This window comes from Chelonia mydas, chromosome 6 (assembly GCF_015237465.2).
Source record: "Chelonia mydas isolate rCheMyd1 chromosome 6, rCheMyd1.pri.v2, whole genome shotgun sequence".
NCBI classification, from domain to species: Eukaryota; Metazoa; Chordata; order Testudines; family Cheloniidae; genus Chelonia; species Chelonia mydas.
This window is the reverse complement of record NC_051246.2, coordinates 110,200,836-110,227,856: the sequence shown is the minus strand read 5'-3', so window position 1 is coordinate 110,227,856 and position 27,021 is coordinate 110,200,836. Positions and strand designations below refer to the sequence as shown.

Below are 27,021 nucleotides of genomic sequence, written 5' to 3'. Positions count from 1 at the left end.
ATAGTGAACATTGCAACATCTAACCCTGACACCCACAGCCCCGAGTTAGGAATCCAGGCTCCCTACACAACACATGGGGAGTCTCAGATGCTTAAAAGAGGGATTCACTGAAGCCAGCACACTGAGTGGGGAGCTGTCTATGGTAACCAATAGACAATGCCAAGGAGAAGGGAGTGGCCTAAGCCCTGTCACTCAGATGTACTTAGCATTCATCTCCAGTGGTGCTGGAACTAGGGGTATGGGGGTGCTAGCTGGAAGTAGTAATAAAAACCAAATACATGGTTTCCATCATCAGCACTCCTGCTATAAAAATTGTTCCAGCACCCACATTTGTCTCCCATTTGGAGAAATGTCTGCAAATCTTCTTGTGGATTTAGTGGTCTAAGCCAAGTCAGTCATTTTTCATGAAAAACAATGATAAGATTGTGGAGTACCCCCTTATCCTCAATAGTTCAGTGGTTAGGGCATTCACCTGGGAGATGGGAAACCTGGGGGTCATGTCTCTGTCTCTGTGAATCAGGTAAGATGGGGATTTGAACGGAGGTCTCCCACATCCTGGGTGACTGCTCTAATCTCTGGGATATTCAGTAAAATGGAGGGGTGCACCCCCACTACCACCTGTTCCTCCTGGCGGTCTTTCAAGTGAGTTGGGTGTGCTCTGAGCATGCCTATGGGATCAGGCCCCACAGGTGAAATAGGCAGGGGAACTTTTAGCTGTGAGCTAGGTGCCTAGCAGCTTGGCACTGCCAGGACTTAGGTGGCTTTGCGCTTGCCTACTGTCAGAAATTTAGGTGCCTAAGTAGCAGATGTGTGGGAGCTCTGTGAATAGCAGTGGCACCTAGATGTTGAATTTATGCACCTCACTCCTCCTTATGCATCTAGCCCTCAGTCTAAATAATATAAAGGAGGTGTGATTTAGGAAACAGTCACAGAAGGGGAGTCTAGGGAAGCCATAAGGAAGAACTTTCTATGGTAATAAGCTGTGTTTAAGAGCCAGTAAGTACAGGGTTACCTGCAGCCTGAATAAAAATAGGAAAAGAAAAAAGTTATTGTAGTATTATAACCAAGTCTTTTCTGTTCTCTACCACAAAGAGCATTCCAGAACTTGTTGGAATTTAAAGTGACAAAGCCTCAGATAAATAGTGTCTAACAGAGTTTAATTAGTCTTCACCAATGAGCTAGCTAACAAATTTCTGTTTGCAAGTATTTTGCAAATGGTTCTTGATTTCTGAGACTGCATTAGTTATTTGCAAGCGTTTGCTAAAGAGTTTATTTAAACAAATGTCAGCCTATGCAGTGTTCATGAACTGTGTGTTTTTTGATGTTCAACACTGGAGGTGTGAGATTAGTCCCTTAAGTCTCATGGTAGGCTCTCCCTGACTGGCTACCTGCAGCTTTTTAAATGAGAATATTGAACAAATAAATAAGAGTCTTGTTCCAACACACATACTCTTTTATTCCCCCTGAGAATAAAGACGCTCACCCCCAAAATAGCTATTCCTGATATTTGTACTCACAAAAACCGATAGTGTGAACATGATCCAACTGAATAGTCTTTCAGAATTCATACTAGTGCCTACAAACCTTTACTTTTGCAGAAGTCAACCAACTTCCTTTGCAACAGAAACTCACACAGTGTACTAGACACAGCCTATTTCTGGAGATCCAAAGCTGAACCATAGTCAGGCAACAAGAAACTGGTGGGATGACTGAGCAGAAACAAAACATAGCAACAAGCAGCAAGACATGCTCAGCATTAGAGAATCTTTATCAATACAAATCAAAAACAAGGGATCATAAGCAAGCAGTCTGGATAAAGGCCCTTTCTTCTCCAGGTAATCATCTCTTTCTACCACTCTAGCAGCAAAATTCTTATAGCCCTCTCCCTAGACAACTAGGCCAGGAAATGTACTTGGAAGTGTGTTTTTTTTTTAAAAAAAAGAGGACTTTGAGAATCATTATGCTACAAAAAAATGAAAAGCCTCAAAAAGTCCCTGCTCATTAGGGATTTACATGAAAGGGTGAGATAACAGAGACTGTACTGAAACTCCCCCCAAGTGTCTGTATTTAGCTGTGGAGCTCTAATGGGGATTAGACTCTTCAGTTGTATTGCATACACAACTCTTATTCACATTTTGTTATATCGAGGTCTGATCTCTTTCACTGTCTTTTAGTGGCAAATGGAAAATGGACAGTAAGCCAGTGCAGAGTAGAAGCAGAATCAGATGATGATGATATCAGCAAAAAAGCAAAGCTGTGGAAGGAAATAAAGCAAAATGTTATAATTGTACGATCTCTAGCCAAAGAAATAAGATTAAGTGATGTTAACCCTGTGAAAGTAGCTGCCTGGATTGGAAAAAAAGTGTGGGGGTTAGTGTAAGAGCTGGGAGGCTGCAAGATGGTGATCTTTTAGTTCAGCAGTTCTCAAACTGTGGGTCGGGACCTCAATTTAATGGGGTCACCAGGGTTGGCTTAGACTTGCTGATGCCTGAGCCCCATCACACGGGGCTGAAGCCAAAGCCCGAGGGCTTCAGGGCTCAGGTTACAAGTCCCCTGCCTGGGGCTGAAGTCCTTGGGCTTTGCTTCCCCACCCACCCAGGGTAGTGGGGCTTAGGCTTTGGCTTTGGTCCCCACACTTGGGGCAATGAGGCTCAGGTGGGCTCAGGCTTTGGTCCCCCTCCTGGGGTCATGTAGTAATTTTTGTTGTCAGAAGGGGGTCGCGGTGCAATGAAGTTTGAGAACCCCTGTTTTAGTTGAATGTAAAAACGAAGAGCAAGCTGATAAACTGATAAAAAGTAAAATGCTAGGGAAAGTTAAAATAAGTTGCCAGCTACCAAACTGCTTGACTGAACTATAGAGGGTAATATATAGAGTGCCATTAGAGCTCACCAATGATGAGAGCACTAAAAAGCACAGGTGAAGATGAAGTGTAGTAGTAAGAGACTAATTAATAAAAGAAGAAGAGAAAGCAAGCCATCAACTGCTGTACTGAGGTCATTTAAGGGAGGGACTGTACCCGAGAAAGTACCATTAGAGTTTCACATACTCAGAACCAAGCCATATAACCCTCCCTTCCTTAAGGTGTTATAAGTGCCAACAGTATGGGCATGTAGCAGCTGTTTGTAAAGGGAAAACAAGATGTGGCAAATGTGGGGGAGAGCATTCCTATGAAAATTGTATAGAAGGGACAGAAGACAAATGTAGAACTGCAGTTGTAACCACAATCGGGTATATAGAGGGTGTATTGTGGCAAAGCAAGCTAAAGAGATACAAAAGAAAAAAATTATTAACAACATGTCTTATGCGGAAGCTGTAAAGTGACTCTCAAAGCATCAGTTGGAGAAGGAGATACAATCAGCAAAGGAAAAGGGGAACGGCAGGCGTAGCCTCATTCTATAAAGAATATAATAAACACTGCAGAAAGAATAGGTGATCTACCAGTCACAAAAAAGAAAGATTTATTGCATTTTTGATAGAAGTGTTAAATTGTACATTATAAACTGGGCAAAAAGCAAAAAAAATTGAAATTAAAACAAATGCAGCAGAAAATTACTTGTATATTAGCAGTTTGCCAATGGACCGTACTCAAGCAATTTTGAATGACGTTAATGGTGAAATACGACTGGTATGGGGATCTCAGTCTGGAGTTGGAATGCACACAGTCTGATAGCACGTGGTCAAAAACTAAAAGAAAATATCCTGGCAATGAAAACTAAACCAGATGTACATACATCCTGGAAATAAGGTTGGTTGAAAAGCTCACTTTTAAAATTCCAGGGTATATTCCCTTGAGGCAAGACTAAAAAGCAGGATGAAGAGGCAGCATAAGGGAAAGATTAAACTACATAGCCATAGAGCAGGGGTCTCAAAGTCCCGGCCCGCGGGCCATCTGCGGCCCAAGAACCTCCCCACTCTGGCCCGCAGAGGAGAGACGCATGCAGATACGCTGCCCACAGTCGGCTGCAGGTACCACCCCCCGCAGCTCCCATTGGCTGGGGGAGAGGGACAGAGGTACCATCACTAGTCACCAGGCAGAGTCAGCCATGGAGGCAGCATTATTAGTTGTCAGGCAGAGTCAGCCATGGAGGCGTCATTGTGGAAACAAGTGATGCCTATAAACAAGTGAAAATACCAAACACAACTATCTGATGCACATCTGGCTGCAATCCTGAAGGTTTCAACTGCTCAGTCCCTGCAGCCAAACATCAACAAACTGACGGAACTGAAGCGTTGCCAGGTGTCCGGCAAACACTAAAAACTCTCTGGCAGGTGAAGAATGGTATAAACTTGTACAACAGTTTTATTATTTCTAAGAAATTCGAAATAAAAAATACAATATAAACGTTTTCTTTTCTGAACACCATCTTCAGTGACATTACTGGCCCGCTGGGAGGATTTGAGGACTGGCACTGGCCCTAAGGTAAACTGAGTTTGAGCCCCTGCCGTAGAGAATGAAGAAGGACACCTAGAATATAATGCTGTTGAGAGCCCAATGCAGAAGAGTAATACTGACCGCTATTCCTACCTACATGCCTCCAGCTTTCACCCTGACCACACCACACGATCCATCGTCTACAGCCAAGCTCTGCGATACAACCGCATTTGCTCCAACCCCTCAGGCAGAGACAAACACCTACAAGATCTCTATCAAGCATTCTTACAACTACAATACCCACCTGCGGAAGTGAAGAAACAGATTGATAGAGCCAGAAGAGTTCCCAGAAGTCACCTACTACAGGACAGGCCTAACAAAGAAAATAACAGAACGCCACTAGCCGTCACCTTCAGCCCCCAACTAAAACCCCTCCAACGCATTATTAAGGATCTACAACCTATCCTGAAGGATGACCCAACACTCTCACAAATCTTGGGAGAAAGGCCAGTCCTTGCCTACAGACAGCCCCCCAACCTGAAGCGAATACTCACCAACAACCACATACCACACAACAGAACCACTAACCCAGGAACCTATCCTTGCAACAAAGCCCGTTGCCAACTGTGCCCACATATCTATTCAGGGGACACCATCACAGGGCCTAACAACATCAGCCACACTATCAGAGGCTCGTTCACCTGCACATCCACCAATGTGATATATGCCATCATGTGCCAGCAATGCCCCTCTGCCATGTACATTGGTCAAACTGGACAGTCTCTACGTAAAAGAATAAATGGACACAAATCAGATGTTAAGAATTATAACATTCATAAACCAGTCGGAGAACACTTCAATCTCTCTGGTCACGCAATCACAGACATGAGGGTCGCTATCTTAAAGCAAAAAAACTTCAAATCCAGACTCCAGCGAGAAACTGCTGAATTGGAATTCATTTGCAAATTGGATACTATTAATTTGGGCTTGAATAGAGACTGGGAGTGGCTAAGTCATTATGCAAGGTAGCCTATCTCCCCTTGTTTTTTTCCTACAAACCCCCCCCCAAGACGTTCTGGTTAAACTTGGATTTATGCTGGAAATGGCCCACCCTGATTGCTGTGCACATTGTAAGGAGAGTGGTCAGTGTGGATGAGCTATTGCCAGCAGGAGAGTGAGTTTGTGTGTGTGGTTTTTGGAGGGGGGTGTGTGGGGGGGGGGTGAGAAAACCTGGATTAGTGCTGGAAATGACCCACCTTGATTATCATGCGCATTATAAAGAGAGGTTTCAAAGAGGGATGGGCTATTACCAGCAGGAGAGTGAGTTTGTTTGTGTGTGTGGCGGGGGGGGGGGGAAGGGTGAGAAAACCTGGATTTGTGCTGGAAATGGCCCTACTTGATGATCACTTTAGATAAGCTGTTACCAGCAGGAGAGTGGGGTGGGAGGAAGTTTTGTTTCATGGTCTCTGTGTGTATATAATGTCTTCTGCAGTTTCCACGATATGCTATGCATCCGATGAAGTGAGCTGTAGCTCACGAAAGCTCATGCTCAAATAAACTGGTTAGTCTCTAAGGTGCCACAAGTACTCCTTTTCTTTTTACGAATATTTCTTTAGGGATTTATAATATCTATAACCCACATGGGAATTCAGGAAGTTCGGAGCTACAAGAAATAGTGAAAAATGCTAAAAGCCCATATATTATATGCAGCGACCTAAACAGTCACAATAAATTGTGCGGAAGACAGACAACTGATTAAAATGGTGCATGCTTAGAGAAGTTCATTGATGAAAACAATCTACTCATTTTAAATGATAGCACCGCAACTAGATTTAATGCAGCAGATGGTAGCTTTTTGTGCTTAGTCCTGGGAATTATAACAAGTAAATGCAACTGGGAAATATATAAGTAATATACATTACTTTTCAAGGGCAAGGTAAGATTGAAGGTAAGGGAAAATTACCCTCCTGGAATTTTAAGAAAGCTAACTGGGAGCTATTTACAAGTAAATGTACTGAATTAGTGAACAACCATTGTGTGAGTGATCACATAGAGAATTCCAATGACAATGCAACAAAGGGATTAATAGCAGCAGCTATTGTAGCTAGATATTGAAGTACCCCAAAACTAAAAATTCACTTCCATGTGTAATAAGGAGTGGGAAATGGCTGTTAAGGAATGGAACAAAGTCTATAAAAAAGTGAAAAGTACAATGAACTGTAAAGACCTAATGAAGTATAACCAAAATAAGGGAATAGCACAAAGAATTATAAAAGAAAAAAAAAAGAAAAAAGCAAAGAAAGTGAGTAGGAGGAAGTACTGTGAGTGCATAAACAGAGACACCAAGACATCCGAAATATAAAGGCCAATTGGAAGAATGAACAGAATTCAGACTAAGAATAACCACATCCCGGGTCCTACTGGGATTGACAACATAGTGGGAACTTCTGATAACGTGAAAGCAGAAGTTTGACAAAACCTTTCCGAGGAACATGTAATGATGAAAACCAAAGTGAAGTTTTCCACTAAATTAAAAGACAATTCATTGAAGAGAATCATGATCTATTACGTAGCTTGGGTAAACATGAAGATACTATACTGAATTAATGGTTTTGTATGCAAGAACTTGAGAAAGCTATTGATATTAGCAAGAATACATCCCCACGTAAAGATAATATGTGTAACATAATGTTTAAATCTCTCTCTGACAGCAGTTTGAGGGTTATCTTGGAAATATTTAACACTATATGGGGGAAATGGAGTGATACCAGTAGGGTGGAAACATGCAGTAGTAATTTCACTACAAAAGCCAGGCAAACTATCCACAAAAATGGATGCCTATAGACCAATTGCCCTTATGTCCTGCTTGTGTAAAATTATGGAGAGAATGGTGAATGAAAGATGTCTGCCTATTTGGAAAACAATGGCATTATAGATAAGGTGCAGAGTGGTTTTAGGAGAGGAAGACATATCATTGATCACATTGCTAAATTAGAAACTGAAATACAAAGAAGTATGAGGCACAAGGGTTTCATGACAGCTGTCTTTCGAGATACTGAACAGGCATATGACATGCTATGGAGGGAAGGCTTATTGTACAATGTAGGTGCACAAGGGCTAATGAGAAGAATGTCTGGAAGGAATACAGAATTTTTGAGTGAAAGGACCATGCAGGTTGGAAAAGTTATGTCTTTATATATATTTAAAATGGTATACCACAGGGAAGTATCAGCTCAACCTTATTTAAAATTATAATAAATGATCTCCTAAATCAAATAAGTGCTGGGATAAGTGTCACACTGTTTGCAGATGATTGTGCTCTGTGGGTTAGGAGTAGGAATATTGAGGTGGCAGAAAAGAGAATCAACAAAGCATTACAAAAGACCCCTGACTTTGGAAATGCATGGGGAAATCCATTACTAAAATCAAAGGACTGATCTTTACAAAAAAGAAAGCTACAAAGGAATGTAAACTGTATCTGTATGGAGAATAATAGATATAGTTTAAAAGGGTCAAATTCTTAGGGGTTATATTTGATACTAAATTACTTTGGAAAGATCATATAAACTATGTTCAAGATAAATGTACAGGAAGGATTAACCCGCTTAAAAGTCTTGGTGGGACTTGAGGACAAATAAGAAAACACTGCTGATGGTACACACAGCTTTAATCAGACCAGTTATTAACTATGGCTGCCAAGCTTTTGGGTCAGCATCAAAATCAGAAATAAAAAAGTATGTTTAATACAAGCCCAGGCACTACAAATTGCATGTGGTGCATTTATTACAATACCTATATGTGCACTACTGGTCGCTTCTAGTGAAATGCCAGTTACACTATGAAAAACTACTGAACCTAACTTTCCAGGCAAAAGTTAATAGGAATTACAATGCTGAAAGTATCAAACAAATTCATGAGGATTGTTGGGAATTTTATAGGTGAACTGTAACACACAACATTAGAACTCCACATGCCATTCAAGTTAAAGTGGATGCAGGAGTTGAAAGACAAGGCAAAGCTGAATGAAGTCAAAACACTTCTAATCATGGGAAAACCAGTTATGGATGGGAAGTTGCATGTCTAAACGTGAATTTAGATTTCTTTTATAAACTTTGCGGTAAAAAAGAGACAGTAGGTATTAAAAATGAAGTGTACCATATATAGCTAAAAAGTTGAGCCAGTTTTGTCAAATATATACAGACGGGTCTAAAAAAGAAAAAACCAGGAAGAGCAGGGAAGGCATACTGTATACCAAAATTGGGAATTCGTATATCTGAAAGAATATCTGATTAGCTAGCTGACATGGCAGCCGAACTAGTAGCAATAATGCTAGCATTAAATTGGATCTGGGATGTACGCCCAGCAGCAGCAGTTATTTTTTCTGATTCAATCTCAGGGCTTACGGTGATCAAAAAGGGTGTCTCAGTATGTAGAAGTGATTTAATCAGAGAAGTTAAATTTCTAATAACAGACTTAGTGCAGATGGGGATACATGTAGCATTAGCTTGGATCCCAGCGCATATTGGGAGAACAGGGAACAAAATGGCACACAAAGCAGCTAAAAGTGCTGTAAGAAATGCAAGGATTGACATAGACATGCCCTTGAGTCAACAGGAATTCAAAAGCCTAGTACAGAAAAATGTAAAAGAGGAATAACCAAAAAAAAATGGATTTATGCAAAAAAGATTTTTTTGCCCTAGAGTTGAGGATTACGACTTACTTCAGGGACCGGATAACACGAATGAGGTGCTTTTGTTTGATGTACTAACTGGCCACTGTGGCTTAAACAAAAATATTTTTCCAGTAAAAAGACAGAAAAACAGACTATTTGCACTCTGTAAGGTGGAAGAAATAATTGACCACCTTTTATGGGTGTGCAAGAGCTTTGATAAAGAAAGGGGAAAGATTTTTGAGAAATTCAAATGTCAAGGCAAAAAAATTACATTATGTGATATAGTAAAACCATTGGGGAAAATGGAGACTTATTAAAAAGATGCTGTTACTTTACCTGAACAACACAGGGCAGAAGGAGAGGACCTAAACTGCTAAGTACTGAGGAATTATAGTTGGTGGAGGCTATAGACTATTGAGTCAAGTCTGCTTTGCCATAAAAAAAGAAAAGGAAATGTTACAGACAACTGGTGTGATGCTGGGAAGAAAGTTTTAGTTCTCACTTTGCAGAACAGCTAAGGTTCCTCTCCCATGAAAGGGAATCAAACAAAAAAGACACCTATAGCTGAGTCATTATTTAATAATAATAATTAATTAGACATCATGACAATTAGATAATAGGTATTTTCCACTCTAATTGGATTTCTAGTAGCAGAAGGAAAGCTATTGGTCACCTCTACTGGTGACTTGGCTATTTAAGTACAATAGATCAGCACTTTGCTCTATACATTTCTCAAAACTATGAATCCATTATAGTGGTAATAAATGTTACTGTGTGTCCTTTTAGCTGTAATGGAATTTTACAAAGGTATACGTGTGTTGCTTTAATGTGACAAGAAGACAGAGCTAGCAAGCAGTCAGCTTTTAAATCCTTTCTTTCTGTTGAGAAGCAATTGTTAGCTGCTTCACTGCTGATTATTCTTTTAATCTTGCTTTATGGGAAAGCTTTGTTGTCAAATGTAGCTCAGACTGGTTGTAGAAATATACAATTTTCCATTTCATATCAGACATCAGTCCATGAATTCTGGTATCCTACAGTGGAGAGCATATGAGGAAGCATCAGAGGAAGGCAAATCCTTCCCATAATCAGATGGTCTACGTAGGGAACAGGACATCAGACTGGGTTTTATTCTGTGCTTCCTCCACTGACTTGCCATGTGACTTTGATTTCAACTGGAATTAGATTCAACTGGATTAAATTTAAAAATCTGGGCTCTAACCTCTCTGCCTCAATTTCTCCATTTATAAAATAGGGATAAAAATTTTTGTAAAGTGCTTGGAGATCTTCACATAAAAAGTGCAATGTGAGTGCCTATTGTATAACATACCCAATAAATCTGCAATTCCTGACCCATATGGGGATCAGCCTATTCCCTAAATCACAGTTGGATTACCCTTATTTTATCACACAAAGTAATTTTTTATTGAATCCATTGTGGATGCCTTATTGAAAAGCAAACCAAAATATCTGGCTTTATTGTTTCCTAGGAGTATTCTGATTCTGACTTTCATAGTAAATGGTTCTATCTTATTTGGGGTCTGTTCAAAACATTTGTGATATAGCCTGTAATTGTCAATACTGTACCTTTGTTTTTAACTGTATAGTAGAAAAGGAAGTTGTGGTGGATGTGGAGATGCAATGTAATTATTTAAGAACACTGAGATGTAATAATTTTATGAACGTTGTACGTGACCTGGTCAGTGAGATGAAGTTATTGTATATGGGGTTATAAGACTTTCCTATGTGACTGTATTGTTCTAGCTTAATAAGGGGCTACAGGAATAACAGCCAGAGAAGCAATGCAATAATGAGTGATAAGCAACCTATAAGCAACCTCAGCAAATATTGGGAAGGCAATTACAGGGCAATGGCATGCTTCCAGGCCCCAGGCTGAAATGACTTAGCTGTTTTGCTAATGCTGGGAATGAAGGGATCAAAAGAACACTGAACAGTTAAAAAACAACTTTTGAAGGAGGTGGTGGTCACTTGTCAGAAACTGCCTAGGGCAGTAGTTTTCAATCTTTTTTTCATTTGCAGTCCCCTAAAAAATTTCCAGTGGAGGTATAGACCCCTTTGAAAATCTAAGACAGCGGGTCTCAAACTTTAGCAACCCGAGGACCCCCATTTTGATTTTAAAATTTCCACAGACCCTCAAGTGCCCTGTTCAGCCCCAGGCCCTGCCCCCACTCCACCCCCATCCCACCTCTTCCCACCCCTTCCCCCCTCCCTCCCAGCATCTCCTGCACGCCGCTGAACAGCTGTTCCCTGGCCTGCAGGAGGCACTGGGAGGGAAGGGGAGGAGTTGATCAGCAGGGCTGGTGACTCTGGACAGGATTCCGCCCCCTCCCTCAAGCGCACTCCATCCCCGTTCCTCCTCCCCGCTCCTTCCCAGTGCCTCCTGCATGCCACTGAACAGCTGTTCCCCGGTGAGCAGGAAGCGCTGGGAGGGACGGAGGGAGGGAGAGGAGTTGATCAGTGGGGTCCACGGACCCCCTGGAGTACCCTTGTAGACCCCAGGGGTCCACAGACCCCAGATTGAGAAATGCTGATCTAAAACATAGTCTGTTGACCCCCGGTGGTCTGCAGACTACAGGCTGAAAACCACTGGTGTAGGAAGACAGGCTGACACGGAGGGAGTCCAAAGAAGTTGGGCCTTCCTAAATCCAGGGAGTGGTAAGCCTTAGGGAAAGGCTGGCATATGTATAGACTGGCTTATTGTTTTTAAGATATTTTCTCTTACATGCTTTTGTTCTAAATAAATAATACTTGGCTTTAAGAAATCTCTCTGGTGTCTAGATACCACTGTCATTGCTCCCAGGGGGAACAGAACTGCAGGCTCGGTGTCTAAGACAAACCTGCTAAGAAAATTACAAGTAGTACCACAGTACTGCAGCCCCAGGCACTGTCTGAGAGAGAGAGAGAGAGAGAACTGGAGAGACAGGGTATGTGGGAGGGTCAGATCAGAGGTGTAGTTATCCTGGTAACTGTGACAGAAGTACACAGAAATATTGTATAGGGAAGTTTAGAACATTTAAAAAAATTTCAGCAGTATTAATTGGGGTAACTGGTTATTTGGGTGTGATGGAGCGAATAATGCCCCGGTAGACAGTGACACTGAGATGCTGTGCATTATCTTTAAGAGGCTTATGCAGTGCAAGGTACAGAACCCCTTCTGCCACCAAGGGACTCCAAGAAGGGCAGGAGCTGAAGGTGTTCTCCGGATAGACAGTCAGCACAGAGCAGAGATAATCGGCCTCATTGCACCTAATTCTGATTAGCACCACAGAAACAGAACATAGGGATCCCTGCACATATTGCGTGCTGTGACTTCTGCCAGTCCTGGACTCCCAGCAGTACATGCATAATTAATTAAGGAGGCTGTAACTCAGACTTCATTGATTCTGTTGTGGAAGAGGATTTTAAGTGGCAATGAAGAGGGGCTCCAATCAAGTGAGTGTTTAAAGAACTGTTAAGCAGCTGGCCAACTTCATTCTTAATGTAACTCATCATTGTCGTTGTCTTCTTGCTACACTAATTTATTTCCTCTCTTAATGCTCCACGCTAACTACAAACAGAGTTACCAACACTTGCAATATTTAGATGTTTTTCTTAAAGCCTCAGCTGCTGGATCAAGAGAATACATGAGAATCTTAGCTTTCATTAAAAAGAAGTATATTTCTAGCCATCATTATTGTGGAGAAAACCTTGAAAACATTAAGTGAATGCACCCAAAAGGCTCAGAAAGCAGAAGGCAAACATAATCTGAAATGTACTTTTTAAAAAAATCTCATGATTATTAAGACAATCTCATTATTTTGGGGGGCGGGGGGTTTTGAATGCATGCTGTTAGCAAAAAGGTACAACTGAGGTAACCACTGAGTTTTAAGTTTAATGGGTCTGAATAAACAGCTACTTCCTCACTTTTGGAAGAAACACAGTTTGAAGATGATGATGGTTTCCATGAACAGGGATTAGACTGGAGATTCGTTTGCTGTTGTTGTCACTAAGGTAAAATACAATATTATGTGCACTTTGGAGCTGCTCTTTACGGAGAACCTGAAGTCAAGGTCAGAGTAGTGGGTCTTAGAATGTAATCCTGGAAACACTTACTTTGGTGCGCAGTGCTTATTATTGTGAGTAGCCAAACTGAAAGTAACAAACATGTAGGAACAGTGTGCACTAGCAAATAGTTGCATATGCCATATTGGCATATGCCTATTGTGGATTCTTTTTGCACACATGTGGAATGTACACAGGAAACACAGAATTTACCCATCCACATTTTGTGGTACCAATTTTTGATGATTTGGCCCTTTATTTTCTTAACAGGAAATTATTTAGCTTCCCTATTTTGAAGCTTTGGGAAAAATCATAGCTTGATGACAACTTACATGGACAAAATATAGTGCATTAATTTTTACCAAGAACTAGACTGCTACATTTCTGATAATGAAGAATGCCAACAATTGTCTTTAGTCATAAATAATTTGTTTCTGTGAGTGTCTGGTTTATTAATAGTTTGCCCAGGCCTGATTTTAAATATAGTTTGATAAATTTTCAAAACTTCAAAGCCTCACACATGATAATTTATTTAACTCAACTACTTAGTATACAGGTAGCAATTTCTTCAAAGCAACAGCTTGTTTAAAATTCCATCTGCATAAGTTATTAATTTGACCTGATTTGTAATATCTTGCTTGCTATAAAAGGATTTTTTTAACATTTCAAAGAACCATGCTTAATCACTTTGTTTTTTAACGAGCAGTCATGTTACCATTTTCTTTTCTATAGTCACATGAAAATGCCTCTTTCCTTTATGCACTTTTGCTTTTATGGGATCTCTATTTGCTATCATTTCAAGTAAGTTGTTTCCTCAAGAATTCTGAATGGAAGGTGTGCAGCAGTTTCTCCTTTAGAGGATTTTATCTTCAGGCTGTTGATCAAATGGAGCAACATTTTCTGCCCTCTTTTCCTTCTGACTTGGCTTCATGTTTAATTGGGTAGTTTTTAAATTATTTATTTATTGTTACATTGTGCCTTGATGTACATTGCCTACAGGTTGCAATTACTCATTCCCAATGGGAATCCCTTTGAATCGCTGTAAGGAGTGGGAGGTAGGGACAAATTATTGAAAAGCAAATGTCTGTTTTCACTATTGTATCAAAGCTCAGCAACTTTTATGTGAAATGTTCTGCTTTTCCCCATTCCCACTCAGGCCAAATTTTTCAGAAGGGATGAATGATTTTAGATATCCCAATATTTGAGCACCCATCTTCAGACACACTAAAGGGACCTGATTTTCAGAGGATAGATGTATGCTCAGCAATTTGTGAAAATAAGACCCCTTTAATGTGTCTGTTCTGGGCCAAGGTGTTCGAAGACCACAGGCCGGCAGAGGCACTCTGAAAAACGAGACCCACACGCAGCTAAGCAGTGAGTTATTGGCTTTATTGAAGGTTAGTGACACACCCGCAATGGGGACTCCAAGCGTTACTGTCACGGAGGCGGAGAACCCAGCACACCGGAGCTTTGCCTGGGACGGAGTCCAACGAAGGGGCGACCAGCGAGCCATAATAAGCAGTGCACAGAAACAGCTCATAAATATATAATTAGGTACTTTCCTAAGGGGGCTTTCCGCTACCTGGCAACGGGCCATGTAAGGCAAACAAAACCGCCTAAAACCGGTTTGAGTTGGTTCTCCATGTCCTCCAGTGACCGGGCGGCCTCGAGAAAGCGGATGTTCCCTAGCTAGGCTGTAACAAAGTCTTCCGCAGTTCCTTACAGTGTCTCAAGTTGAGTACCCAAAAATTGAAGCAACCACAATCACTAGATACTTTTTTTAAATCTTGGCCTTATTAGTTTATGGGGGTTTGCCCATTCGGCACGAATAGTGTACCTGGAAAACATATTGCAGTGTTTATAATTGCAACAAACTTCAACTTTTCAACAATCCAATCAATAGCTGTTTTAGTTGTTGCTGTTCTTAATGTGTTTTTAGCAGGATTTATTCTAGTTGGCCAAAAAATAAGAAGAGACGTTGATAAGAGAGTATTGATTTAACATTAGGTGTAATGGCCTATTGATTTAACCTTATTCTGCCCCACTGGAAATGCCATGGCTGTCTACTCTAAGATTCCTCTCTATTGTCACAAATAATATTTAGTAGTGTAATCTTTCTCAATGGCTGTGAAATAGCCATCCCTTAGCCTTTCTGCCTTACCTATCTCTATTAGATTAAAACAACCTGCCATCCTTAGAATAACTTTCCACTCTGAACTCAAATATGTTGTTTCTTATTTAACTGAAGATGCCTCCTGGCCTGTTCAAATACATGTTGTTATTACAGGTATCCCACAGTATAAAAGGCACATGGTTACAAAACATGAGGGAAGTAGATGCTGTAACTGATACTGATCCTTGTGTTAAAAAACAACATGCTGTCGCCTATCAGTAGTTCTGATTAAATAAGTTTTCTTGTATTCCATGCTGGCTGAGGGAGTTCAGTGCAGACAAGAGCAATGAACTCTAAACAACTCATACATATTGATGATGTCTGAATAAGTGCCTTAAGGAAGCTGAAGGCTCCTCCCATTCTGAGAAGATGACTCTCCAAGAGATGGGGCTACAGTTGTTAGATGTAGACAAGCTGTGGTGACAGGCGATATGATCATCAGAAATTCTAATAGCTGGGCATATAACGTTCATGAGAACCTATTCAGTAGCTTGCCTATGAGGTATAAACTGGTAGCGCTCACAAGACTTCCAGAGTGTGCTGTGGATGAAGCAGTGGCCATGGTTAATATACAGAAGAGAGGTCCTGGAAGCAGAGTTTCGATTTCTAGAGCAAAGATGTCTTTTTAGGGCACCTGTGGTAGCTTTCTTTGAAATATCTCCAGTACCATGCATACGGCCAGCTAGACAACGGAAACTCTGTGGTATCAATGTGTAGGTGAGAAGATTGGGCATAGAGAAGGGCTTCAAATGATGATGTGAAAAAAGGGGGTAAAGAAAGAAGTGGCAATATTTGAAGAAGGCACAAAGCTGTTTGGGTTAGACTAGAGAAGACAGTGAGAAGCTTCAAAGGGAACTAACAAAGCTAGGTGAAAGGGTAGCAGAACGGCAGATGAAACTCACTGTTTACAAATGCAAAGTAACATGTTGGAAAGAATAATTTCAGCTGTGCTCTAAATTAACTGGAAAAAAAATGCAGGGAATAGACCAGAATATCTTTGTGGACAGCTCAATGGAAACCATGCCACTCAACATGGTGGGGTAGTCAGAAAAGTAGAGAACATGTTACTTACTACATATAAAGATTAGGATGGAAAATATACTGACAATATTCTATAAGTCAGTGGTTCACCCTCACCTCGAATATCTGGTGTAAGGGCCCCCGGGTTCCCAGGCAGCCCTCACACCCTGGCCACCACTGGGCAACTCATCCAGAACTACTGGAAGTGATGAGCTAGCAGAAATCTGACCCCCCTCCCAGAGGTATCGCCCATGACGATCCTGATTGGGATGATGACCAGCTCTACTGATTGGCCTAACCATATTATTTAAGCTAAAAGGAGGCACGGGAAGTTGTCTGAATGCCTGAGACACTTCCTGACTGGCAGCTGCACTGGACCTGAGTCTTGCTTGATCCTTGCTTCCTGACTCTGGCTCTGACCATCCCTGATCTGACCATTAGGTCAAATTGCCCACCTCCCAGTCTTGACACTGGGTATGTTTTGGTCACCTTATTTCAAAAATGGCAGTGCAGAAATAGATTTCAGATATGAGCAATGAAACCTAGTAAAAGTTTGGAAAGACTTCTGTTTGGGGAGAGACTGATGGGGTTGAGACTGTTTAGTTTAGAGGAAACATCAGAGTGGGACAGAAAACAATGAATGGTTTAGAGCTGTAAATAAGGTACAAGAATAATGAAACCTTCAGTAAAACTGAAAGGCACTAAATTTAAAACTGCTAAAAGGAAACATTTTATTCAATGTATAACTTCCCTGTGGAACTCTCTGCCACAATATAATACGGAGACCAATGAGATTAGTAGGATATAGAACACAATTGGGCATTTATTTGGAGGGTGAAAAAATCCACATTTATGGTAGATAGACTAAAATGTTTGTTTAGAAGGACTACATACCCTCAAACCATAAGCCAACTGTGGACTGACAAGTTAAGAAGAAACATTCCTCATGGAAAAGTTCTTCCACACATTCACTACAGCATTTCTTGTACTTTCCTGACACATCTAGTATAGACCATTCTGGGAGACTGGTTTAGATGGTGTGATTCAGCGTGGCATGGATCTTAACTTGGTGGTTGTTCTATAACTTGCTTATAAATTTGTTGTTTAACTATAGGCACATGAAGCACTGAAGGCTGCAGAACCAGGGTTATCAAGTTGGTCACCAACAGATCACCTTTATGCTGTTCATTGATTTGTATACTTCTGTGGCATCCTTTCTTGTCTCCTCTAAACCATCTTCTCACAAGGCAGTCACAAGGAATTAAGAAGATATTCAGCTGTACTAAAAAAGGGGGAAGTATAATATGAAAGACACCATGGGCCAGCTTATTTATGTTGCATAGTCTCTTACTCTGCAAGTTGTCTTGTTGATTTCAGTGGGACTTCTCATGAAGTAAGAAAGTCACTATCTGATCTTATGTAACTCTATAAATTAATGGTATGTTCCAGACAAAGGTCCTACATAAGTCTAAGTATGCTACATCGACACTATTGCCTTTATCACCAAACTTGTAATCTCATCCAAAAAAAAGATAAAGTTACTTTGACAGGATCAGTTTTTCATAAACCCATGTTGATTTGCATTAATTACAATATTCTCCTTTAATTTTTATTAATCAGGTCCTGTATCAGCAGCTCCACCATCTTGCCTAGGATCGATGTCAGGCTGACAGGCCTTTAATTACCTGACTAATCTCATTTACCCTTTTTAAAAAATTGGCACGACGTTAGCTTTCTTCCAGTCTTCTGGAACTTCCCCACCACACCAAGACTTACTGAAAAAAAATCAACGTTAATGGTCCAGCAAGCTCCTCAACCAGCTCTTTTAAAACTCTTGGATGCAAGTGATCCGGACCTGCTGATTTTAAAATGTCTACTTTAGTAGCTTCTGTTTAACATGCTCCAGCCATACTAATGGAACAGAAAGAGTTTTATCATCATATGATATATAGAACAGAAATATTTATTGAACAGGTTTGCCTTTTCTATATTTGTTATTGATAATTCTATAATTTCCATCTAGTAATGGACCAATACCATTGTCAGGATTCTTTTGTTCCCAATATATTTTTTAAAACTTTTTACTTATAGTCTTTAAGTCTGCTGGGCCTAGATTTCTCCTCATGTCCCTTTACTTCCTTTAGCAATTTTCTGCAATTCCTAACTTCTGATTTGTATTCATTACTATCAGATGTAACATTTTACAAATGTAACAAATGGAAGAAATCCCCTTTCTTCCATTTGTTACATTTGTAAAAAAAAAAAAAAATTTACAGTGGTCTTCACTTCCCCTTCAAACCAGGTTGGTTTTTTAACCAGTACAGTCTTCTTCTGTTGTGGGACTGTGGCATCTAATAAAGTGTTCTTAAATGATTCCCAATCATCATTCACATTTTTCTGGCTAAAATTCTCCCTCCCAGCTGATTTGGCTCAATTCTTTTCAACGTGGTGAAATTGGCCCTATTAAAGTACCAAGTATGTATATTATTATTACATTTTACTTTATACTAATAGCAAGTGAGATGTTAGGAGCCAGCAGTACTCCTCCCTACCTCAGTTGTATAGGAGTATGTTTGTTTGAATGTGAGACTGCATAGGGATGGCTAAATCATGTCCATCCCTCCAGGAAGTGGCCTGGAAGGAGGAAGTTCCTGTGTACTGGTGGTGAAGTCCAGGCTCTACAGCAGTCAATGGTAAAACTCATATTGACAACTGGGGAGGGCCCTAAATTTGTAGGGTGAAATCCTGGCCCCACAGAGGTCAAAGAATCAGGATATGTTCCAGCCCTACATATATATATGTATGTATAATCAGCACTGACTGCCATAAGTCTTTTTTCTGGCTTACTCATGGAAAATCTGCGTGTCTTTTTTTCTTTGACTATTTGAGTTCTGTTGTTTCCATTTGTTTCTCTCCCTTACTTTTAACCTTCACCTGAAACTTTGTGTCTTGCTGGATTCATTATCTTGTCATGTTGGTGACAACTCTGATCTCCCTGGTGCTGTGCTTCAGTGCCTCACACACCTATTGTTAAAATGAACAAACAACAGATTTCACAGCTGAACTATATGACTAAATTCCACCTTGGGCTTCCGCTCTCTGTTCCTGGGTTTGGACACCAGCAAAAGAATTTAATGTAAATATAGTCATGTATTACATGGTTGTGTATCTGTTTTACTTATTTATTGTCTGCAGCCTGCATTTCCTGCTTTAGAAGGCTGATTCATTTGTCAGTGAGTTTTTCAGCATTGAACTTCAGTTTGATCCTTTGTAGCTTTGATACAAATTGTTCAGCAAATTAATGTGCTTTGTTTATTTTAGTGCAGGAGCAAACTAATTATATTTCACTGTTTGAGATTCAGGGCTTGATTCTTATTTATACTAAGGATCCTTACATGCCTTTGGTATTGTAAAGGGGCCTTCAATGCACTTTACACCCAAATTAAGGTCCCTTTACCATGCTGGAGTAGTGTAAAAGGAGGCTTAGTGAATCTATCTGAAATATTTATATGACATTCCTGTCTCACAATCTTTAAAAGTATTTATCCTCATTACTCCCCTGGAAGGTAGGTAAGTACTGTTATCCCCATTTTACAAATGGGGAACTGAGACAGAGAGACTTGATGACTTTCCCAAGGTTACATAGGAAATCTGTGGCAGAGCAGGAAATTGAAACCAGGTGGAGCAGGGATATGAACTACTGGACCATCATTCCTCTTGGAATCTGACCTCAAATTATTATTACAGTAGTTTAACTGAAGGTATGTCTACACTGCATACCACTGGTGGGTACATATAGCTACATGCCACAGTGAAAAGTAATCTGTGCAACACTATGGTCTGTAGCCAGATGCATCAGTGAAAGACTCTAGCAGTTGGGAGGCAGTGGGGAAAGGCTCTGGCAGCAGGGAGCTGACACTACACGGTGCAGACAGGGGAGGCACTGTTTGGGTGTGTGGAGAGCCATGTAGGGTATGTCCTCCACAGTGTTCAGGTGTATCTTTACTTGCCCAAGCACTGCCTCACGGCCTATGCTGCTGCTTATAACCATGCCAGGGGAGCATGCAGTGTATGTAATCTACACACTGCTCTAAGGAGTAGATGTATCCTGAGATTGGAGCACCGTTGTGCAAGATGCTTTATAAGCCTATAGTAGGAGACTGCAAACTATTTGGGGCAGGTAAACATACAAGAAAGGGCAGGAGAGAGGGAGTATCCCATCTTACAGATGGGGAACTGCGGTACAGAGTAAGGCCTCGACCAGCAAACACTTAACTTCAGTGAGACCTCTCATGTGAGTAAAGTTAAGCATATACATAAGTGTTGGCAGGATTGGGGTGCTAGAGATCACACAGGAGATCTGGGGAAGATCCAAGAACTGAACCCAGATTCTTGAGCCTCTGTGCTGCCTTAGCCATAGGACCATCCTCTGATTCTTCCTCCAATTTGGGTTCTCAAATGAGAAACTTTTTTTTTTTTAAACATTCCTTGATTTCACCTTTAACTGAAAGCGAGTGGCAACAAAAAATAAACAGTGTTACTTAAATATTTATTAGTTTACTAGCTTCCCAGTCAAACATTGCCTATTCCCCAAACCTGTGCATTGTGCTGGGATCTTGGGAACGAGTTATTCCTGTTCTTCTGTGCGCACCTATTGTTTTGATGCCCAGAGCCAGTCTCGTGGTGATGCTGAATACAGTACAGTTCTAAAGATATTCACCACCCCTCCAAATGAAAGCAGCTGTGTTGTCCAAGCCAAGTGTCTGACCCTGCACCACTGAAGTCAATGGCACTAGGTCAGGGCCTGTTCTGAAAATATCCAGGTATTTTCACATTAATGCCCTTAAATTTCTAGAGGTGCAATATCATTGTGGAAAGGCCCTATGGAATTTAATAGGAAACAATAATCATTCTATAGGTCTCTTTTAGAAGTATCCTACAGAATGTAGGAGAGATTGCCATGTTGTCAGATTGTACAGGATGGTCCAAAAAGCCATGAGCCCATCCTCTACTAAATTCAATAGTAATTGAGAGTAGTTTCTATGAAGATATTGAATTGCTATCCAACAATATTTAATAGAGAGAAAACCATTTTCTCAGATCTAACCTAATTTAATGTCTCTCCTCCATCAAATCTGCCTGTGGGAAACCTGGGTTCAATTCTCAGTTCTGCCACAGACTTCCTGTGTGACCTTGGGCCAGTCACTTAGCCTTTCTGTGCCTCAATTCCCCATCTGTAAAATAGGCACTGCAGATGTGAATGCCTGCATAGATCCTGATCAGGTGCTCAGAAATGTGCAGACACCCAACCTCATCTCCTCTGTGACTCCATCCTACCAGCTGCTATATTGCACTTAGGGCCCCAGCCCATGCTGACACGAGAGGAAGTGACTCTATAATGTGTTGGCAGAGGGCACAGGTTCCTTCCTACTGGAGTAGCAACTGAGGAGATCATATGGGCCACACTGAAGCCATCACCCAGAGAGCAACCCCCTGCTGACAACTCCAATAAGAGAGCTCACAGGATTGAACCAAACCGGAGCCCATCCTCAATAGGCAGCGAGGAGCAGGTGGCTGTGGGAGAAAAACAATTCCAGTGACACCACGCCCTCTCCCCTCCTTACAAATAAACAACTTCAGGGAGTGCAATCCAGTCCCTCTCACTCACCACAAAAGGAGCGATAATGGCAGAACCTTCTGCAATTTCAGGAGGAGGGAAAGAGGGTTAGGATATAAAGGCCCGTTTGGGGGTGGGGGGTCATCGACTTCATGCAGAGCAACTCCCAGAATCCTTCCCTTCCAATGGTTTTGCAGCTCCTGTACCTGCAGCAAATGCAGATCCTCTCACGCCACATTCCATGCCAAAGCTGGCACACATCAGAATCCATTAGCCCAACAAGGTGCTGGGAGATGCGTCACTAAGGGGCTAACGTAACACTAACACACACAGTTCACAAGCACAACAGAATGTTAGTTTCTGGTATAGGTCATCATATGAAATTTCCCATTCTTCTCTCCGTAGCCTCCTTATGGCCTCTACTTAAGTTTCAGCCTTCTGTTCCAGTTCTCTCTATTGCAGCCCTGTGAGATGTGAATGGAAAAACGATCTCTTGCACCTGCATCGATTCACATATGGTCTGTGGCTCAGATGTCACTCAAAGTCTAGGTAAGGCAGAGACCCAAAGGAGAGTGTGTGCATAGTGTCTGGCATGTGACTAACGATGTATCTAAAGAAATCACACTGCTTCCATGATGCAGAAACAAATCTTACTTTTGAATCAAATAATGGTATAGGCATTAAAGGAGGGAAGAATCTCTGAATGGGGAAGAAAAGAACTTGCTCAAAGTCATGGAATTCCATCGTTTTAGCTATTTTAGCAGTAGGATACAGAGTCAGGAACATTTTAGGCCTGTTTATGGTCTTGTTTTAATACCTACAAATCCAATTTGTAAGTAGCTTTCCTCTTACACTATTACAGTAATCGGTTGGCAGGCTGAGTCTATTGACAGCATACTCAAAAGAGCTGACGAAAGGAAAATTTACTTTCCCTTACAATTTTATTGTAACAGGATATTGAATGGCAAAATGCCCTGCCAGCACATGATCAGACATAGGTACTCTACTTCTTTACAGTGGTAAGGATCTGGCACGTCTACACTGTGAGGAAAAAAAAACCCAACAACCCACACACGGCAGTGGGTCTCAGAGCACGTGTCCTCTGACTCAGACTCATGCTATGGGGCTAAGCATTGGAAACGTTCCAGCTTGGGCTGGAGCTTAGGCTCTGAAAACTGCCGGGAGGGGGCAGGTCTCAGAGCTCAAGCAGGAATGTCTACACTGCTATTTTTGCCCCTTAGCGCCTGCCCGAATCAATTGACCTGGTCTCAGACTCGCTGCTGTGATTTGTTTCGGGTTGGTGGCGGGTTTTTTTGGCAGGGTAGATGTGCTTGTGATCTTTCTAGGACCTACCTACAGCAGAACAATAATGACATATCTCTATTAGACATTTTATTGGACTTTGTTTGCCTGGATAATACCAGTCCATTTTACTTGAACCACACTTACTAATTATGTACATTGCAGTGTGTATAACTCAGTTCAGACTCTTTTCTATATACTGCACCTTTAAATACCTGCTGCTGAGGCAGCTGTCATTCTGTGGTCAGATGCAGCCCACTCTGGGGCAAACAAATTGTGCTCTGTCATGGAGACTTTACATTTGCTCTGTCTTTTCTGACCAAAAACGTATGGTTACTCTTTCTGTGTAAGAAAAACAACAGATCCATCTTCTTTGCAGGACAGCTCCTCACAGAAAAAAAAAGTCCTACAGAATTTAATAAGGATGAACCTAACGGGACTCTGCAGATACTTAATGGGGTTCTGTAAAAATTACTCTAAAACCTATAGAATCTATCTTGGGTATTTAGATGCAGCAGTGGTCAAAAAAGCTAACAGAACATTAGGGACCATTAGGAAAGGAATAGTTAAGACAGAAAATATCATAATGCTGCTATATGAATCCATACCTTGAGTACCGCATGCAGTTCTGGTCGACCCATCTCAAAAAAAGATAATTAGAATTGGAAAAAGTATAGACAAGGGCAACAAAAATGACTAGGGGTATGAAACAGCTTCCACATAGGAGAAATTAAAAAGATGGGGACTGTTGAACTTAGAAAAGAGATGACCGAGGGGAAATATGAGAGAGGGCTATAAAATCATGAGTGGTGCGGAGAAAGTGAACAAGGAAGTGCTATTTAATCCTTCCTAGAACACACAAACCAGGGGTCACCCTGTGAAATTAATATGGAGCAGGTTTAAAATAAACAAAGTACTTCTTTACACAACACACAGTCAACATGTGGAGCTCATTGCCAGGGGATGTTGTGAAAGCCAAAAGTATAACTGGATTCAAAAACGAATTAGAGAAGTTCCTGGAAGATAGGTCTATCAATGGCTATTAGCCAAGATGGTCAGGGATGCAACTCCATGTTTTGGGTGTCCCTAAACCTCTGATTACTAGCAGGTGAGACTGGATGATAGGTGATGGATCACATGATAAATTGCCCAGTTCCGTTCATTCCCTCTCAAGCATCTGGCAGCAGCCACTGTCGGAAGACAGGGCTTGATGGACCATTAGTCTGTCGTTGTATGGCCATTCTTATGTTCTTAATTATCCTTCCAACACCCCTGTGAGGTAGGGAAGTCCTATTATCCCCCATTTTACATATGGGAAACTGAGGCACGGATAGATTAAGTGACTTACCCGAAGTTACTTAGAAAGTCTGTGATGGAGCAGGGGCTTGAACATGAATCTCCTAGGTCCTAGGCTATTCATAGATTCATAGATATTAAGGTCAGAAGGGACCATAATCATCATCATCTAGTCTGACGACCTGCACAACGCAGGCCACAGAATCTCACCCACCCACTCCTGCGATAAACCTCTCACCTATGTCTGAGCTATTGAAGTCCTCAAATCATGGTTTAAAGACTTCAAAGAGCAGAGAATCCTCCAGCAACTGACCCGTGCCCCATGCTATGGAGGAAGACACACAACCTCCAGGGCCTCTTCCAATCTGCCCTGGACGTAAATTCCTTCCCGACCCCAAATATGGCGATCAGCTATTGCCTAGACCTAGACCATCCTTCCTCTCTGTGGTACCTTTTGAATAATTTTTGGAAACCTCCTATACAATTCTATAGCAGATATTTTATTTTAAGTTCTGTAGCCCTTTTCCACAGGAATAATCAATTTTTCTAAAATCTACACTTATGAAAACCCAATTTTCTTTTGTTTCTTCCTTTCAATACTTCCTTGTCTGGGCTCCTCAGTTAGAAATAGATGGTCAAAATACAGGAGAAAAATCTTTGCTGAAGTTTTCATGAAGAAAACTTCCCCTCTCCTTTCTCCCCCCCCCCCCACTCCCCCACTTTTTTTTGGGAGGGGTGTCAATCTTTGATTTCAAAACATTTTGACCAGTACTCCCTGGAGTCATGGGCCTTCTTGCTTCACCCTATTAAAAACAGTAATTCATCATGCTCTTTTGATCCTACCCTAAATGCAGAGTCCTGCATTCTGTGCTGGCTTACATCTGTGCACCCCTTTTGAAGTCTACTGGCAAGCTACTGTAGCTGCTCCTTGTATAGACTGACTTAGTTTGCAGATTTTTTTTTCAGTTAACATGTCTCTTCCTTCTTTTCTGCACTCCTGATCTCATAGCTGCATTTTGAGTGATATACTGCACTTCATAGGGTTGAGGCACTCCTGTGAATTCCAGGGGAGAGCATTATATCAGTCAAAATTTCCCATGAGGATCTGAGCACAGAATTTTGCCATTAGGATTTAAATTCTTTGACTCCCTGTTCTCAGGTTGTCAAAAAAGGATTTCCTATTAAGAGAGAGGCGGCGGCGGGGGGTGGGGGGTTAGAATTCATACAAGCCAACGTGCAGACATTAAGACCCTAATTCTCCAAACACTTAAACACATGAGTAGTCTTGCCAAGTTCAATGGGGCTCCTCATGTGTGTACTTAGGTGCCTAAGTGTTTGCAGTATTGGGACCCAGTAATGAGTAACTAAGCAAATTGCTGGCAATATAAACTACATGGAGGTATCTTAGTAACCATGTTGTAGTTCTAGCCCAATGCATTGTTATTCTGAACTGAAGATGTAAATCAAAATTCTTCATTTCATTAGTTATGGAACTCAGCATTTCATTTTGTAATATCTAGTGCCATTAACATATATTTTAATGGTTATCAAAGAAGAGAGTCAGAGGACATGTTGTTGCTAGGAGACTGTTACTTCAATCCTGTAAATCTTCCAGGTTGCATATAATACCCTGGCAAAAAAAATTAGACTCAAGTCTGGCAGAACTAGAAAAGAAACTTTAACAAACAGGCATTCTACAAATGCCAGATTAGTTTAATTTCACCAAGTGCATATTTGTTTACATTCTTTAAATGATCCATACTTGACTATTATTTGTTTGTTCACTGATATTTGATTTAGCGAGGCGTAGCAAGCTTTGTTTAATCATATTGAGCTGGATTCTGCAGTACTCATGGAGACAGAGTCCCACTGAAGTCAGCTAGGAGCAACTGGCTTCAATGAGAGTTTCACCTGCATCAGAATTGCAATATCAACTCCCATGTTACATACCATGGCCCTGATCCTGCAGGGGGTTCACCCACACAGAGCTCATTGCAAGATTCAATGTGCCTCGCTAGTTATTACCACCAAGGCAGTAAATGCATTTCTTTCCATGCAGATACAGGTCCTAGCATATGCAGACTAATGCCACTGAAATTTTTTCAGTTGCCATTATGGAGCTCTGTGCTCTAACTGACCACATTTCCTATTTTTTAGGTTCGCTGAAGTAGTGGAGTCAAATGCCTTCTAAATCAGAGCTTTCTATTACCTGGTTCCCTTAATCACAAAGATTTTTTTTCCCCTCAGAATTCATGTTTAAGATTTGATGCTAGGTTTCTGATGATTGTGTGTTCTTTGTGATTCTGACAAATTGTGCTAAACATGAGAACCCATTAACTTCAGTGGCACAACTCATGCGCTCAAAAGTTATGCATGTGCCTATGTGCTGTACTGTGACTTTAGGACTACTTTGGAGACCTATATGTTAATGGAGTAGATAATGTGTTCTTTACCTAATAAGGGACATATAGCTTTTATTTCTCTAGGAGTCTGGAAAGATCCAGATAATA

General features: G+C 41.1%; 1 protein-coding gene across 4 annotated transcripts in view; it reads left to right on the top strand.

Annotated features, from left to right (window-relative positions):
• BEGAIN (brain enriched guanylate kinase associated) overlaps nucleotides 1–27,021 on the top strand; it is a 236,937-nt gene that overhangs the window by 20,147 nt on the left and 189,769 nt on the right. Inside the window, exon 1 of one of the 4 annotated variants that reach the window (XM_043548920.1) lies at nucleotides 22,340–22,462. The exons of the other annotated variants lie outside the window; for them this stretch is intronic. The gene's annotated coding sequence lies outside the window, so the exon portion shown is untranslated. Of the gene's footprint in view, nucleotides 1–22,339; nucleotides 22,463–27,021 lie in introns of those variants that run through there. 4 annotated transcript variants of the gene reach the window in all.